The sequence below is a fragment of the Spermophilus citellus genome (genome assembly GCF_964194105.1).
Source record: "Spermophilus citellus genome assembly, chromosome: X".
Lineage (NCBI taxonomy): Eukaryota > Metazoa > Chordata > Mammalia > Rodentia > Sciuridae > Spermophilus > Spermophilus citellus.
In genome coordinates, this window is record NC_138190.1 from 86,610,859 (window position 1) to 86,628,159 (window position 17,301).

At 36.8% G+C, this 17,301-nt stretch overlaps 2 pseudogenes across 2 annotated transcripts in view; both read right to left on the reverse strand.

The window, feature by feature from the left end:
* Window positions 1-5,716: 5,716 nt before the first annotated feature.
* Window positions 5,717-6,229, reverse strand: LOC308639484 (YTH domain-containing family protein 1-like; annotated as a pseudogene). The gene has a single exon. The product of its transcript is annotated as a YTH domain-containing family protein 1-like (transcript).
* Window positions 6,230-6,304: 75 nt separating this feature from the next.
* Window positions 6,305-17,301, reverse strand: part of LOC308639485 (YTH domain-containing family protein 1-like) — a 42,434-nt pseudogene continuing 31,437 nt past the window's right edge. Inside the window, exon 3 of the transcript in view lies at window positions 6,305-7,295. The product of the transcript in view is annotated as a YTH domain-containing family protein 1-like (transcript). The remainder of the gene's footprint in view (window positions 7,296-17,301) is intronic.

Below are 17,301 nucleotides of genomic sequence, written 5' to 3' on the forward strand. Positions count from 1 at the left end.
ATCCCTGGTACCCCCATCAAAAAAATTAGGAGAGCCTGGTTTGTTCAAATGTTCCCAATGTGGAATGTGAAAACCCTTTGCCACTTCTTCCACAAAAAGGAAGTTTAAGAACTCTCAGACTTTCAGATTGATTCATGTTTCAGATGTAATGTTGTATTATGTTAACTGATATTCAGATAGAGTCAGGAAATAATATATGAGAACTTTGTAGAATGATACTTTAAAAAAGAGGCAAAAATCAGCTAAAGAAATAAAGCACTTTAAGATTTTCCAAGAGGCCAGCCTTACCTGATTAAGGTTTTTCTCTTGTCCTTCTTAATGTTAGAATGGCTCCAAAGTAGGATAGAATTAACTTATTTAAGTTGTGTTCATTTAAAAAAAGGGCTGGGACTGTGGTTCAGTGGTAGCGCACTTGCCTTGCATGTGTGAGGCGCTGGGTTCGATTCTCAGCACCATGTATAAATAAATAAAGTAAATATCTAGCAACAACTAAAGGAAAAATATTTTAAAAAATAATTAAAGTTGTTTTCAAAAGATAATTTTTTAAAAAATTACTATGGTCTCAAAATAAACTGGGGATATAGTAGAAAACTTAAGTAGGGGATTGTAAAAGGTATTTAGGTTTATAAAAGAGGTTTTTAAAAGAGTAAAACTTCTATGTAATTGAGTTGATAAATATATGGGTCTTTGTAGAGGCTAAATATATACCAAATATACAATAGTTTTCATTTTGTATTTTCCTTGTAAAACTTTATAACTGTTGCATTTAGTGTTTTGCAGAAGTACTACTTTTAACAAACAACCTAAGTTAATTTAAGACAATAAGTCATCACCTACAGGACATATAGGATATAATGCTGACTTCTAGTGTTAATATTGACCACAATTAAATGAAAAGACTAACTGCAAAATTATGGACAATTGAGTTATAACCCATTACTTCCACTTTAAGACTGGCAAAACTGGCTTGTTCTATGTTTAAAACCAAAGAGATGAAAAGTCAAGTAAGTAATCTGGGGTTGTGGCTCAGTGGTAGAGCACTTGCCTAGTGTGTGTGACACACTGGATTTAATCCTCAGCACCACATAAAAATAAATAAATAAAATAAAGGTATTGGGTCCATCTACAGTTAAAAATATTTTTAAAAAGTCAAGTAAGTAAAAGCGCCAAGGAAAAAGCAGCCAACATTTTGGTCCTTGCCCTCTAAAGTTAGCTAGAACCCAGGGAACAATGGAACCTCCTAAGGGCCCTCCAATTTTGCTGAGTCCCCCAACCTCTCAGTCAGAGGGATCGAGATAACCTTAGAGAATAGGAAGCCAACCAATGCACATTGTGCAAAAAAGTTCATTAGAGGGCAATGTCCCCTATGCTTCCAAGGGAAGCCCACATATGGTCAGCAAGTCCCAGACCCATCCTGGCAGATGGAATGACTGGGAGATGAAGGCAAAAGCAGCCAAGAGGCTCCTCAGACAAACCCAAGAGTGATTGCTGAGAAATCTCAGCTGGCCCTAAGAGTAGGTAAGAACAAGGTCAGTTTTGATCAATTTGGTCTTAAACACCTGGCAGGAGAGTTTAATTAAAGCACAATCATATATGGACATTTAAGAGGAAAGATAGTGACTTTTTAAATACAACTTAAGATATATATTTGTGTCAGCCCTACCAAAAGTAAGTAAAGCTGGAAGCTATAAAGGAAGGTTTCTTATGTGGGAATGCATAAATATCACAAAAGTCTCTAGAGTCATGTGTTTGTCCTGAATCAACTTGAGCCTGATCTCATAAACCACAGATCTTCCTAACCTCCTACATAGATAAACTTGATCCCTGGTATGATTTTCTAGTGCTGATATTTATCCCTTAGATTGGTCTAAAACACACAATGTGGCACAGAAGAGCTCTAACTAACTTTACCAAGAAAAGCCTAAATTACACAGTTAAAGGAATCCCTCTATAAAGCATAGAGCTAATGCTAATGAGAAGCTATTTTACAGAAATCAGATGACATTAGATATCTTTACTGTAGCTCACTGTGCCATTATAAAAACTAAATGTTGTATATGTTTCTAACAACTCTGCTAATGTTTCAAAAGCTTTAAATGGCCTCCACTCACAAATCAATGGCATGTGGTATCCCACCTTGAGCTTTAATGAGTTACTGTCTTCATGGTTTTCAGAGACTGGATGAAATATAAATTGCTTTTGTGCTAATTGTTTACAAATATGTAATGCTCTGCTGTCTTTTATCATTGTCCTAGCAGGATCCCTACACTTTGTATGTCTTGTCCAGTTACCCACCAACTGCCACTGTGGGCTTCTGGACTGCTCTGATGCTAAATACCCTTAACTGTCCATTCCCCACTTGATAGAGAACTAGGACTTTCAGTCACTTTCCCCAACTTTGCCCTCTCTCTACAGGAAACAGCTTGAAGATGTCATCACCCATTTTTCCCTAGAAATGGAATGTAGAAATTGACAGTGGTGAAATTTAATAGAAGTCCACTCCATGCTTTGAATATATCCCTTGCTGCTCTGCCACTGAGACTTGTTTTAAAACCCGACATTTTTTTTTTTCTCTTCTCTCTCTCGCCATCACTAACCTTGTGGATATGGCAGGGGTGCAGGGCTGTATTACCTTTCTTCCCCATCCATATCTGTCCTGGAGCACACAACTACCACAGGAATAAAGTAGTTCAGAATTATGGGCTGGCCCAGAGGATCTAAGAAAGGACTATCACCCAAATTAACAAGTAACTTTCAACTCCCTTAGGGCATTCTGGAAAACAGCCTTTGAATTACCTCTTTAAAACCCCTCTGTTTTGGGGCTGGGCTTGTGGCTCAGTGGTAGAGTGCTCACCTACTACACAGGAGGCACTGGGTTTGATCCTCAGCACCACATAAGTGTAAATCTAAAACTTAAAAATAAATATTTTTTTTAAAAAAACCCTCTGTTTCCCCTGATGGGCAGAATCACAGCTTGTGGGACAGGGGTACCCTGTGTTTCTCCTTTGCTAGCAAAGCAATAAAACTTCTTTTTCCTTTTTTTCCAAATCTGTCCTCATCATTGGATTGGCATAGGGACAAGGACCAAGCTTTTGATAACAAAGAGACTGCCTTTTTCCTATTATATGTTTTTGACACCTTTTTTGAAAATCAGTTGTCTTTATGTGTGGATTTATTTCTGGGTTCTTTATTCTACTTCATTGGTTTATGTGTATTTTTTTAAGAGAGAGAGGAGAGAAAAATTTTTTTAATATTTATTTTTTAGATTTCGGTGGACACAACATCTTTATTTTATTTTATGTGGTGCTGAGGATCGAACCCAGCGCCCCACGCATGCCAGGCGAGCCACATCCCCATTCCATGTGTATGTTTTACTGCTGATACTATGCTGTTTTGATTGCTATAGCTTTGCCCATAGGTTTTAAAATCAGGTAGTCTGATGCCTCTAGATTTCTTCTTTTTGCTCAAGGTTGATTTGTTTATTTGGGGTGTTTTCTGATACCATATGAATTTTAGATATGTTTTTTGTTCAAGTATAAAACAATTGGAATTTTTATAGGGATTACATTGGATCTATAAATAAGACTGCTTCAGGTAGAATGAATATTTTGACAATATTGATTCATTTAGTTCTTAAACATAGGATATATCTCTATTTTCATCTATTTAACTATTTCTATTTATAATATTCAAATGTATGGTTTCTGGTGTACAACTTTCATCTTCTTGATTAAATTATTCTCTACATATTTCACTTATTTTGGTAGCTATTGCAGATGGAAATTTTTTCTTAACTTCAATTTTGGTTAATTCATTGTTTTTGAACAAAGAGCCAAAGACAATTCAGTGAAAAAAGTATTTCCTATACATTGTGGCAGATCAACTGGATATTGCATAAATGTAAACTGTAATCATGCCACATTGAAAAGGTAACTAAAATTAATCTCATAGATCTAATCAAACCCTAAATGTATAAAACTTAAAAAAATAGGAGAAAATCCTCTGTGCTGCCTCAGAACAATAGCTTCCACCTCTTCCAACCACATATTCACTTAACCCCAAGACAGGCTGCTCTGTGAGTGCCCACATTATAGACCCCAGCTCTGTTCTTCAGTGTGCTTCATACACCATAGAAAGCAAGTAAGTTCACAACTTGGGCCTTGGAACCAAAGTCTCTCCACATGTGCCTATCCTGCAGATACCAGCTTAGCCAGCCCGAGAGCAAGTCGGTGCTCTGGACACTGGATCCATTTCCTAGTTTTCCTTCACTAGCATGGTTACCATAGTGACTCAGTGACTGCAGTGAGATCTGGTGCAGACTGAGCATCCGTTTTTTTTTTCTTGTCTGAATAATGTATTGCCATAATAGTTGTCCAGCGCCTCTTTTTGAATTCTCCTTTGCCTTCCAAAATTATTAGTTGACACTTGAATGTATAGTTTTTATTTATAATTTGTTTATTTATAATAAACAGGTATGCATATTAAGGCTTGTATTCTCCTAACAGACGGTGATCTAATGCTGTCCATGACTCCATACAGGCAGTATAAAAAAAAAATTCAGAGCAAGTGACACATTCTAGATACAAGTCAAAATAATATAGGTTATACATTAACTTAGAGGTTCTTTTGCATTAAATAACTTCAGAAGGTATCTACTCTCTAAGACAGGAAGGATCCTCTGTGGTAGGTATGTGCAGAATTGGGGTATGAGGGTGATGGGCCTGAGTACCACTTACATGCTGAAATCTAACTCCAGGCAGTGATCTCTTCAATAGGCCCCTCACTCCACAAAACATGACAGCAAATTTGTTTTCTAAAAAGTGTGTGTGTGTGTGTGTGTGTGTGTGTGTGTGTGTGTTTTGCTATTTTTTAACCCATTCAACAGAAACAAAAATTAGATACACAGTGAAATTTAGTAGGTGGCATCACCTACACACTGTCTGTACTATCAAATCCTACTTTAAAGCTCAATATTATTGGTATAAAACTTAAGATAACATCAGGATTCTCAGTTGAATAAAAGGGGAAAATGAAAAATGTTCTGTCAACAACTGAGAACAACTGAACACTGACACAGACTTAAAACACTAAATAATCCTCCCTAAGAGATTAGACAGTAGCAGGGGTGGGCAAGACATAGTGAAGGATGGCTTTTCCAAGGATACAAAGGTGGTCATCACGTTAGAAAAACTAAAACTTATCTTTCTATCCAGTAGAAAATCCAAATGGACAGATAAACATTTTTACACAGATAACACAAATAGTAAAAATGGCAAATCAATTGAAGAGGATCATCACCAACCATTTTATTTCAGCACTGTGAGATTTTAACAGCATTCTTTACATGACACAACAACCCATGGGTTCTTGTGTTTGCTACAAAGAAGTAGAATGGTAAAAACTATTAAGTCATCTTGGAAATAATAAATGACTGAATATAAAATAATAAAATTCCCAAAAAATCTTTGAGATATATTAGGTTTTTATTGTTTTTAAGGATATTTATATTTTGCATTAGTTCTGACTGATAAGCTGACAAAACACTTCTCTGTTAGTGAATTCTGTAACATTATAACACAAGGAAAAATACAAATGAATGCAGATCCATCTGGCAAAAATTAACTGCAAAATAGGTGAACATGAACATAGCATGAAGATAGCACCAAATATACTTTGCTTTCAAAGTCAACTGTTAACATAAGAGACTAGTTTGTCCTTATTGTTTGCCTCGATTTTGCCATTCATTGTGCACCACCTCTCCATCCTCCTGACATTTCTCATAGTGAGAAAAGTCTTCAAGGCTTCAGATGGTGTGCTTGAAGGAAGCAATAATTCTCAGCATTTGTTTTGTTTTTACTAGAGACACCTCCTTTGTCTCTTAGGAGTTTGTGACTGGTTTGTTGTTGTTCCATAGTCTGATGTGCTGGAGCTGGTTATTGGGCACATTTTTGACAAAAATCCACTTCATGTCAAACGTGACCTTCCACTTATCCTGAGACCAGACCACAGCCGTGGTGCCATAGTCCACAGGAAACTTCATCTTGGCCACCCCACAGAAATGCCTAGTCTCATTGATGCTGAAAAGCAGGTAGACAGGCCCCTATCTGCTCACTGCAGGGAAGGTGTTATTCAGGAGCTTGTTGCCATGTTTAGTGTGGCACCAGATGCAGTACTTGATGCAGTGATGGATGTTGTCCTCTGAATAACTCTTTATGATGAACATGCCCATTATTAAGGGCTCACTCAAACTATTTAAGGTTGTAGCTGTAGAGGGCCTTCTATTTCTCAAGGACAGGGTGGAAGTCTATACTTGGGGAAAAATTAATCTGGGTGATTTCAGGAGTGTTACTACCACTTCTAGCCTCCCTGTTCTACTTAAATGCAGTGTTTTTGTTATAAGGGGTGATCCAGCAGGTTTGGGTGGCTGCTGAGGGCTCTGATACTGTGACTGGGCCAATGGGGGAGGCCTGAGCTGGGAGAATATGGACCACCTGCTGGGGCTGCAGGGTAAACTAGGGGCAGGTGACTGCCAGGAGCTGGGACCTTCAGCACAGGCCCTTTATTATCCTGGGTGCCAGTGTCCATGTGGTTTTTTATAGGTGGAGGAGGCATCACAACCCCTACTACAGGCCCACTTTTTTTCTTTTTCATTTTAGGCTATGGTTTTGCAGGCTTGTCAGCAATGGCAACCCAAGAGGTTGGCTTTGAAACTAGCATGTTTACATTTGTCCCACTGCTGCTAGAAAGGATTCCTGTCAGTGCCACATCATTGATAAAGAGCCCACCATCTTGACTTCAGAAGTGGTGACATCCTTGTGCCCCGTTCCAGGCTGTTCATCCCAGGTGCCTTGGTAAGTATGTCACTGTGAATACCTGTCTGTCCATCAACAACCATGCCACTCAGGGAGCTTGGCAGATAAGTATAGCTGCTTCTATATGTGGAGCTCTGAGTCTGCTGCTCTGAGAACTACTTGCCCCTCCTGCTGAGAATATAGGGTTTTGAGGGAAGAAACTAAACCTATGTTGATACATGTTGTTCCCCAGGCCCCCTGGCTTCCTAAAAACAGCATCGTGCATGGAATGATTGTCTCCATTATGGAGCTGCCCATAGGTGGTGAGGTATGGAATTGGAGGCTCCCCTGCACATCAAGGGGTAACTGTTACCCCGATTGGACTGTCCAGAAAAGTAGGGCTCAAAGTTTTTGTCATGAACTATATCCTTGTGATGCAAAGAACCATTTTGTACTTTATTATCTTGCCTTTTTGTTCTCTGGGGGTCCACACCACTGGTCCACCTGCTTTATGAACAGGTGGAAGTTGGGCCTCTCAAGCCCTTCCCTGGGCCTCATCCCAATTCCACCTGGTACAGCTAGTTGCAGCAGTAGGCACTGGGTGTGCAGCTGTGAGTGGCCACACTGAGGGAGTGCTGACCCAAATGGCCTGTTTTATTTATTTATAAATATATTTCTCAATGTATTATTTATATTGGTATGACCCAAAGAACAACATTTTTAACAAAGGGTTAGCTTCTGTTATTATTATCATATGCTGATGTTAAAATTATCCAAGCATTGGTCAGTGGAAGGCCCTTCAAATTGGCTTCAATGTCAATTTGACATCTCTCTAGAGCTCCTAGAGCATGTACTTTGCTCTCTAAGCCCAGCTGTAGGAAGGAGGTAATGACCTGAACCTCAAAGTATCACTTTAGGACTTGAAGATAAAAAGTCTGAAAATACCTACCTATAATGTGTGGCATCTAGTAGGCCCTCAACAAATATTAGTTCCCAATTCCATCTTTGCCTCCTTCATTCTGTCCGTGCAATACATTTGACATTAACATAACAGCATAAATGTAGAGAGAATACTTGGGAATATAACAGCAAGCAGGGATAAGTCCACATTTCCAATATTTGTGAGCATCAGTGTCACTGCTGGGTGTAAGAGGGTAAGGAGATGGAGCTGAGGAAAAGTGTCATTGCACAACTTCAAGTTAACTGGGTAGGAGTAGGCAAGGCATCACTCCAGCCCCATTTTTTTTTTTTTGTATGGTGGTTTCAAAAATAGTCTTTGTCTTTCAAGTGTACATCTGAGGAAGATGTGGACTGTACACCACAGAACCAATAACTCATAGATAAGAACCTAGTGAGATGTAGAGTCTCATAGGCTACTGGAGCAAGAATGAAATGATCATAACCTCATCACTGGGATACTAAGAAGGTGACTAACTTTCCACCAGTCTTATCTATGAAACAGGATAACAACACCTACAGCCTCCTGATGAGCAGGCATGCTTTAGGTTTTAATTGTGATCCCATGTAAGAAAGCAATCTTCATTCTCAAATGGAGAGAAGGATCAGTGCAATTTGGGTTAATTACAATAACAGGCACGCCAGGTATCCTGGAATTCTGCATGACTGTCTGTTATGGTTTGGATATGAACTCTTCCGCAAAGATTAATGTGTTGAAAGCTTGTTCCTCAGTACAACAATATTTAAAGGTGGAACTTTTGGGAAGTGATTGGATCATGATAGCTTTGACCTTGTCAATGGATTAATTCACTGATTGATTAATAATTTGATGGCATTATGGGGAGGTGGTAGAAATTTTAGGAGATGGGGCCTAGTTGGAAGAAGTAGGTCACTGGGAACATGCCCTGGAAGGGTATTTCTTTTCCTGGCCTCTCTTTCTCTCTCTCTCTTTCTCTCTCTTTCTCTCTCTCTCCCTCCCTCTCCCCTCCACCCCCCTCTATTTCCTTCCTGGCAGCTATGACATGAGTAGTTTTCCTCTGCTATGCCCTTCCACCAAGATGTTTTGCCTTATCTGAGGCCCAAAGCAATGGAGCTTTCTGATCATGGAATGAAACTTATCATTCACTAATATTAACATATACCAAAGCATCACAGAATATCCCAATAATGTGTGTAATTTCCCCCTGTCAATTAGAAATAATATTCAATAAAATTAATTGATAATTAATATTCAGTTTTAAGACTTTAGAATTTTTTTCCCTATGTCATGAATTTTTAAAATGTTATTCCTGAAAATTTATATATTTAAAAATTTTTTTAGTTGTAAATGGACACAATGTATTTATTTTATTTATTTTTTGTGTGGTGCTGAGGATCAAACCAGTGCCTCATGCATGTAATGCAAATGCTCAACCACTGAGCTATAACCCCAACACTATATTTTTAATAACCAAAGCACAAAGAAATATTTAAAAATTTTTTTCTCTTCTGTGAGAAGTACTATCTAATGTCAGTTTTACCAGTGAGGCCAATAAGTGATAGTATGCTGAATAAATGTATTCAAAGAGTTTTCAAGTGATGTAACTAGGGCTTGTCCCTAGTCTGTCTCCAGAGCCCACACTCCTCACCAGTATACTTTAGAAGAAACAAACATTTGTTGAACTCTATCAGCCCATGATGTTTAATGTTACATTGTGACCATAGTTCTTTTGGGGGAATCTATGCTTGTAGAATCACCCCACATTGTATCAAATGAAATTTAGTTTAGAAAAACAAAAATGTAATAATTATCAAAGCAAAAATGTTGACAATCACCACAATTACTATGCATTAGACAGCTGGACTCTTAAGATAATTCCTTGAACCTCCATGGTGAATTTTTTCCTTTAGAAACTCATAGTGCTTTTCCAGATGGAAATCACATTGTTCTGTGATCCAGACTTCATTGGTTGGGAGGCGTGGCTAATTAGACCCCCACTGATGGGTGAGTCAAATGATGTGTGGTGACTTACCCAACATCACCTAGAATATGTGGGTTAGATCTGGAACTGAGGGTCAGGTATATCTTGTCATTCACTAATGTGTCTGTCCATCAGATAAAGCATTTGCCACATATTTATATGTAGTAAGTCATTTTTCATGAGCTTAGGATATAGATAAATAGGAGAGGACATTGAGTATCTTTGAATAAGAGGAAATGAGGTGTTGACTTTTTCTTTCTTTCTTTTTGTTGTAGATGGACACAATATCTTTATTTTATGTGTTTATTTTTATGTGGTGCTGGGGATAGAACCCCACAACTCCAGCTCCAAGGTGTTGACTTTTCTTATCTTATTCTATCTATGTTGGGAGATTCAATTTTCTGTCCAATTTCTTTCAGTTAATTAACATGCTATGTGTGAGATTTACACTTATTGTTGTCTATAGATGTTGATTGTTCATTCTTATTAGTGATAGTATTACATTGAATTAATATATTTCACAATAAGTGTATTTGTTATGAGTATTTGGATTGTTTTAGTTCTTGACTTATGTATTATGAATGTCTTATACATATATTTGGATGGATACCTATTTTCATTTCTCTTGGGCCTCTATCTACCCCAGACCTAAGAGTGGAACTTCTAAGTTATAGGATATATGTATGTTCAGCTCAGCAGTCACTGCCAAGCAGTTTTTCAAAGTGGTTATTCTAATTTATATTCTCCACAGCAGTGTGAGAGTTCTGGCCTTTTTACATCCTTACCAATACTTGGCATTTTCCATCTTTTATTCTCTTGTTTTCTATGTGTAATAGTATCTAATTATAGTTGTATTTTTTTTTTGTTAATTCAACTTTCTCTGAAGTTTTAGCTCTCCTTTAATATGAAGAAGGTCATCTCCCTCCCTCTTCCCCTCTTTACTTTCTAATTTGATTATTGTACTTGGTCTTTGGCCTATGTAATTTGTATTCTCAATTTTGCTCATTGTATATTGTATTATTTATTACTGTTCTGATCCCTCATATTTCCTATAAATTGGTAATTAGAGTTAGAGTCTTTATACAATTCAGATTTCTTTTGGTAAATGTACCTCAGATATGGTGTAAGGTACCTCCTATAGTCTCACACCATGTGTTAGTTCAGACTGCTGTAAGAAATAACCATAGAGTGGATGTGTTAAACAACCTTTATTTCTCACAGGTCTAGAAGCTCGATATCTGAGTTCAGAGTGCTAGCTCCAGCATTGTTTGGTTCTTGGTGAGGGTCCTCTTCCTGATTATGTCCTCATATGACCTTTCCATCTTGTGTACTTGCAGAGAGGAAGCAAGCTCATTGGTGTCTCCAATTATTAGTAAACTAATCCCATCATGAGAGTTCAACCCTCATGACCTAATGATCTCCCAAAGGCCCTATTTTCTCATACTTTCACATTGGGTATTATGATTTCAATATATGAATTTGGGGGAAAAACAAGTATTCACTCCATAGCATAATAAACTAGGAACATTATCATGTTGATTGTCACTGCTACTGTGACTTTAAGATTGAACACTGGGCTCAGGTAATGGATCCATTATAAAATTTCCCATTAGTTTTTTTTTACCTCATGATTTTTAATGTCTCTTAAGATTTATATCTAGATACGCATTTCATTAAAAATTATACAGTGGTCATGTTCTAATTCTGTAATTTCTTCATTTATTAGCTGGATGTTTTCTAAAACAGAAACTACTACCCCAATGATTATTAGGATTCACAGTTATAGTACACAGAGGAATAGAATGATGAATACTTGTATCTTTTATAGTATTTCCACTTTTCAAAATAATGAGATATTTCCCTAGAAGCTTCCAAAGGTGAGAAATAAGTTGGTATTTTTTGTGTTTTGTTTTCCTTTTTAGAGTGTCATCATGACTTAGAGATTTTTCTATATTTAATGTTTTAATCCATTACAGTCACTAATATTTGTTGTTCAAATTGTTTTCTTTGACTGTCCTTTTTTTTTTACATACCATCTGGTGTGATTGTTTATTCTGATTCACCTGGTAAAATCCCAATCTCAGACCTGGGTTTAGTCATATAGACTTGCTTTCTTCTTCCCTTTTTAAGTAAGAAATGAGTATAGGAGACTCAATCTTCATATGTAAGTTGCTTATTGTTCCTGGGTTGGTCATTGATTCTTGACTTTGTCAGTGCATGAAGCCAATAAATATGTATCATATTTTCAGAGAATATACATCATCAACCTCAATATGTGCAACTTCTCTGTCTCTATAGAAATATTTATTTTTATCAGACTTAGTTTTAACCTACCAATTTAATGATTGTATATCTTTATGTGTATTAGATTTTTCTTCATAGCCAAATAGCATATTCTGTTATAATCTCAATGGCTTTTTCATGTTCTTCACCAGAAAAATCACAAAAAGATACAACTGTGATGGAAATGAAACTCTTTATTAGGACTTCTTGAGCAGAATGGAGACACAGCATTGACCATAGAGTGTTAAGCGTGCTAACCAAACAAAGAAAAGAGCTAGTTTTTACTTCTGTATAATGACAGTAGAGGCAGACTAGTGTTTAAGAATTTTGATTAGCTTTAGGTACATTTAAAAGGTGCTTTTCCTTTCCTTTGTGAGCATTTCAGCCTTGTGGAAAGGGCAGTCATTTGGTCAGTAAGTCAGTCTGGAGCCAAATATTACATATCTCCTATTATGCTGCATACTGTATAATCATATTTGCCTGTGATAGAGATGAGTTACTGCAGCTGTTAAGAGAACACATAGATTGGGGGTGGAAGAAGGCACAAATCATGCAAATAACAAGGATCCTGCTGTTTGGTGATTCCTCAACAATTTTATCTTTTATGTTATTCATTCCTGGAGAGTCATGGCATGACTATCCTGGCTTTAATGATGTACCAGGTTTTTTTGTTGTTGTTGGTTTTTTTGTTTTTGTTTTTGTTTTTTTGGTACCAGGAATTGAATCCAGGGATTCTTAACCACTGAGCCAACTGAGCCACAGCCCTGTTTATATATTATTTAGGGACAGTATCTCTCTGAGTTGCTTAGGGCCTTGCTAAATTGTTGGGGCTGTCCTTGAATTCACAATACTCCTGCCTCAGCCTCCTGAGATGTTGGGATTACAGGTATGCACTGCCACACCTGGCTGATACACCTGCTTCTTTGTTTGTTTGTTTTAGGCTGATAAGACTAAGTGTTATTAAGTGAGAAGGTAGAGAAAGGCAGATATCATATTTTTTTTACCTTTGTTTATTTATTTTTATGTAGTGCTGAGGATTGAACTCAGTGCCTCACATGTGTGAGTCAAATGCTCTACCACTGAGCCACAACCCCAGACCCTCATGTTATTTTTTTAATATTTATTTTTTTATATGTAGTTGGACACAATACTTTTATTTTATTTATTGTATGTGGTACTGAGAATCGAACCCGGCGTCTTGCACGTGCTAGGCGAGCACTCTACCACTGAGCCACAACCTCAGCCTGCCTCATGTTCTTTTTTTTTTAATATTTACTTTTTAGTTGTAGTTGGACACAATATCTTTATTTTATTTATTTATTTTTATGTAGTGCTGAGGATTCAACCCAGGGCCTTGCACATGCTAGGTGAGCACTCTACCACTGAGCCACAACCCCAGCCCAAATATCAAGTTCTTTTTTATTTTTTTAATTTATATATAACAGCAGAATGCATTACAATTCTTATTACATGTATAGAGCTTATTTTTTCATATCTCTGGTTGTATACATAGTCAAATAGCATGTTCTTAATAGTTAACATGCTATGGATTAAGGTCCTTGGAGTACATTTTCACCCTTTGAGTGGGGCTGACTGTCTTATTTTCCCCTCAGAGTTTTTATGCAATGGGACAGATTATATGACAGAATATGAGGAGGCAAAGATCATTGGGGTCATAATTAGAGCTCGTCTACTGCAGCATCATTAGACTAATTATCCATATTGGTTATTGGGAATGTTTCATATACCAGGAAAACTAGACCTATATAATTTTCAAGTATTTATTCTGCCCTCCTCAGACAAACTAATGATTTACTTCCTTATACAGTGTTTTTAAATTTTCAATGTTATAATTTAAAGTAATACATCTCATTATATAAATAAATTAAACCATACCCTGGGCAGCATTGCTTTTGAGCACCCAGGGAAATCAGAGCATACAATTCCTGGTGACTTCAGGATAGGACAATTTGGGGAAATTCTAATTTCTACTACTATGCAGGCCTTAAAGAAGTTATTTCCCAGATTTTCTAACTTTTCTTAAATTCCTATATCCGATATAAGCTATATACTTGACAATGTTATTTGAATAAATGTAAAGACTAAAGGTAATGCAAATTAAAATACTTCTTCATTACATTATTTCTAGAAACATTAATTTCCTACCCTCTAGTTCATCTGTCTCAGAGATAATGTCTGATGTTCTTACTAATCACCTACATTTCACCTTAAAATCCAGTCATTTTACGTGGTTGCCATATCAAGGTATCTTGCCCTAAGAGGGAGAATTTTATTTCAACCACCACCATTACCAATAAGGATTGTTGAGTGGGTGAGTATCCATGGGGGAATGCAAAATATCCAGTTCCAAAGCTTGGGTGACCTATTACTCATGTAAGAGATCACAGGGTATGTACAATATTTTTCAACTTTTCTTTCATCATTATACCACTTGTAGAGGACTTTTGTACATTTACTTTCTCACATTTCCTTTATTCCTACAATATTAAAATTTAATAACACAGATAAAATGTTAAAGTTTATGTACTTTAGTCCTTTGTAGTGCTAAAAAAATATTCTAATTTCTACCAATCTTCTACATTCAAGAACAAATTTTTAGCCCATGGAGGAAATGTGGCCCCTGTTGAGAATGTATGAAATAATGTCATGAGAGTAAAACACAGAATCTCATTTCTACTCCTTATTTCTACTGTGATGCTGGAATAATTTTTCAACCTCTGTCAGCCTGCCTTTTGTCGTATGTAACAGGGGAACCACAGTGCTTTCTGTTGTGAATGACAAATGAGAAATCCTATACAGAGTAGATGGAATGTAGTTTCTCTTCCATTCCAGAGAAGTGATGACAGTTACCTAAACTGAACAGGGCAAGTGCCATACAGACCACCTAGAAATGTAGCCGTAGGAATGAACACATACTTAAACTTATGTTATGAATGAAAGTTTGGGGTCATTTTTTTTCTTTTTTTTATTGGTTGTTCACAACTTTACATAGCTCTTGACATATCATACTTCATACATTAGATTGAAGTGGGTTATGAACCCCCAATTTTACCCCAAATGCAGATTGCAGAATCATGTCGGTTACACATGTTTGGGGTCATTTTTGTGTAGTGGGATGACTTTGCTGAAACATTTCAGGAGAAAGAAGATTGTTGAACCATTTATTTAATCCCTCATCATTTTTGTTCCCTTATTTGATCTTCTAAAATTATATTAGAAGGGCTGGGGTTGTGGCTCAGCAGTAGAACACTCACCTAGCATGAGGCCCTCCCTGGGTTTGATCCTCAGCACCACATAAAAATAAATAAAATAAAGGTATTGTGTCCAACTATAACTAAAAATAAATATTTACAAAATATATTGGAAAATAAGGTTTCCGTTGAACTTCCAAATGAAAAGAGAGGAAAATAAGGTAAGAATCACAAGCCCTTCAGCCTGATATTATACCTATTAGCTCTTACAGAACCTTAAATCGGGGTTTGATCTACACCATTAGCTTCTTCAGTGAGAGAAATGTTGAGTGAGTATATATGTGGGCACAATAGTAGAAACATAAAATAAAAGTTTTTAAATCCTAGAAGCTCATCATCTATAAAGGAGAATTCTACATGTTTTGTAGGAAGGGTGAGAGTTAGAATTCCTATTACTGTTCCTTACGACTAACTCTAAAAGATTGATTTTATATCAATGAATTTAATCTTGTCATCTGTAAATTGGGAATAATGACAGCATTCTCACACAGTTGTGAGAGTCATACAAAATACATTATTGCATGCTTTTAGCTGTAAATGTATAAGTGAGACCATAAAGGAAGTGCCATTTTGAGGCTTTTTATTCTCCAAAAATAGTGTTTCTAAGATATACCTAATAAGGTTATGTAGGGTTGTTTTGATATTTTTAGGCATGCCATTGTAATCATGCTTGCACATATGCCAAGGAACGTATGCAGTCCAGACCCAAGAGTACACTGGTTAATGGGTATATCATTTTCTTCTTTGATAGGTTGTTGGTAAATGTCTCTACAAACAGGTTTGTCAATTTGTCCTCCCCCCAAAATGTATAGAGTTCCTTTAGCTCCATTTTTTTCTATTTGAAGAGGATGAAGCATAAACCCAAATTCATTAATTGAATTTTCTTTTCAAACACTAAAATTGTTTTAGGACAAGCATCTCATGGAACTGTTATCTTCACATTTAGAAATATACATTTGAAATATGCCATTTATACTAAGGGAAATAAGATAGAGAAATTAAAAAATAATCTGTCATTCCAATCTAGGTATATTATATTAGCAAATATTAACAATATTATTGCTGGGTGTGGTGGTGCACACCTGTAATTCAGTAACTCAAAGGCTGAGGTAGGAGTATCACAAGTTATTGGCCAGCCTGGGCAACTCAGCAAGATCCTGTCTGAAAATACAAGGGGGCAGGCTGGGAGTGTATCTCAGTGATAGAGCATCCCGAGTTCAATCCCCAGTACTACATCATTGTTATCATATTATTATCATTATTAATTATTAAATTCTTTTTTATACCAGTTCTCAATATGTTTCCCAGTCTGGCCTCAAACTTGTGACCTTCATGCTTCAGCCACTTGAACAACTGGCATTATAGGCACATGCCATCATGCCCAACTTTTCATTTTAACTTACATAATATTGTTTAACCCATGAAAACAAAGTGCTCTTATCTCATATTTTATTGGGACATATTGGCGAAGAGATTTTAAATTTTGTTAGAAAAGTGTTTGATATCATGCTCTTTGATAGTCCCACTTATAGGAATTTATATCTCAACATTCAGTGTGGGGAAGCCCCTGACACCATCATTCATGTGTTCATACTGCTTAGAATTGAGCTGACCATTTCTCTAACTATTTCAGTTCCTTCAGGATGCCCGATCCTACTGAATCCATAATCAAATCAAGAAATTCTGTCTCTGGGCTGTGCACGTGGCTCAGTGGTAGAGCACTTGGCTAGCATGTGTGAGGCACTGGGTTCGATTCTCAGCACCACATAAAAATAAATTAAATAAATATATTCTGTACATCTAAAACTAAAAAAAAAAAAAAAGTTTAGAAAAAGAAATTCTGGCTCATGGCTGGGTGACTACCTTAGAAGGACCATCTAGGATCCTCCCCAAGCATTGACATTGAGCAGTGCTAATATTCCTCCTCCTAGAACGACCTGTAGACTTTCTAATTCAGTGGTAGAGTGAAAAAGCATGCATGAGTTCATGGGTTCGATTCCTAGCAGCACACACACACACACACACACACACACACAC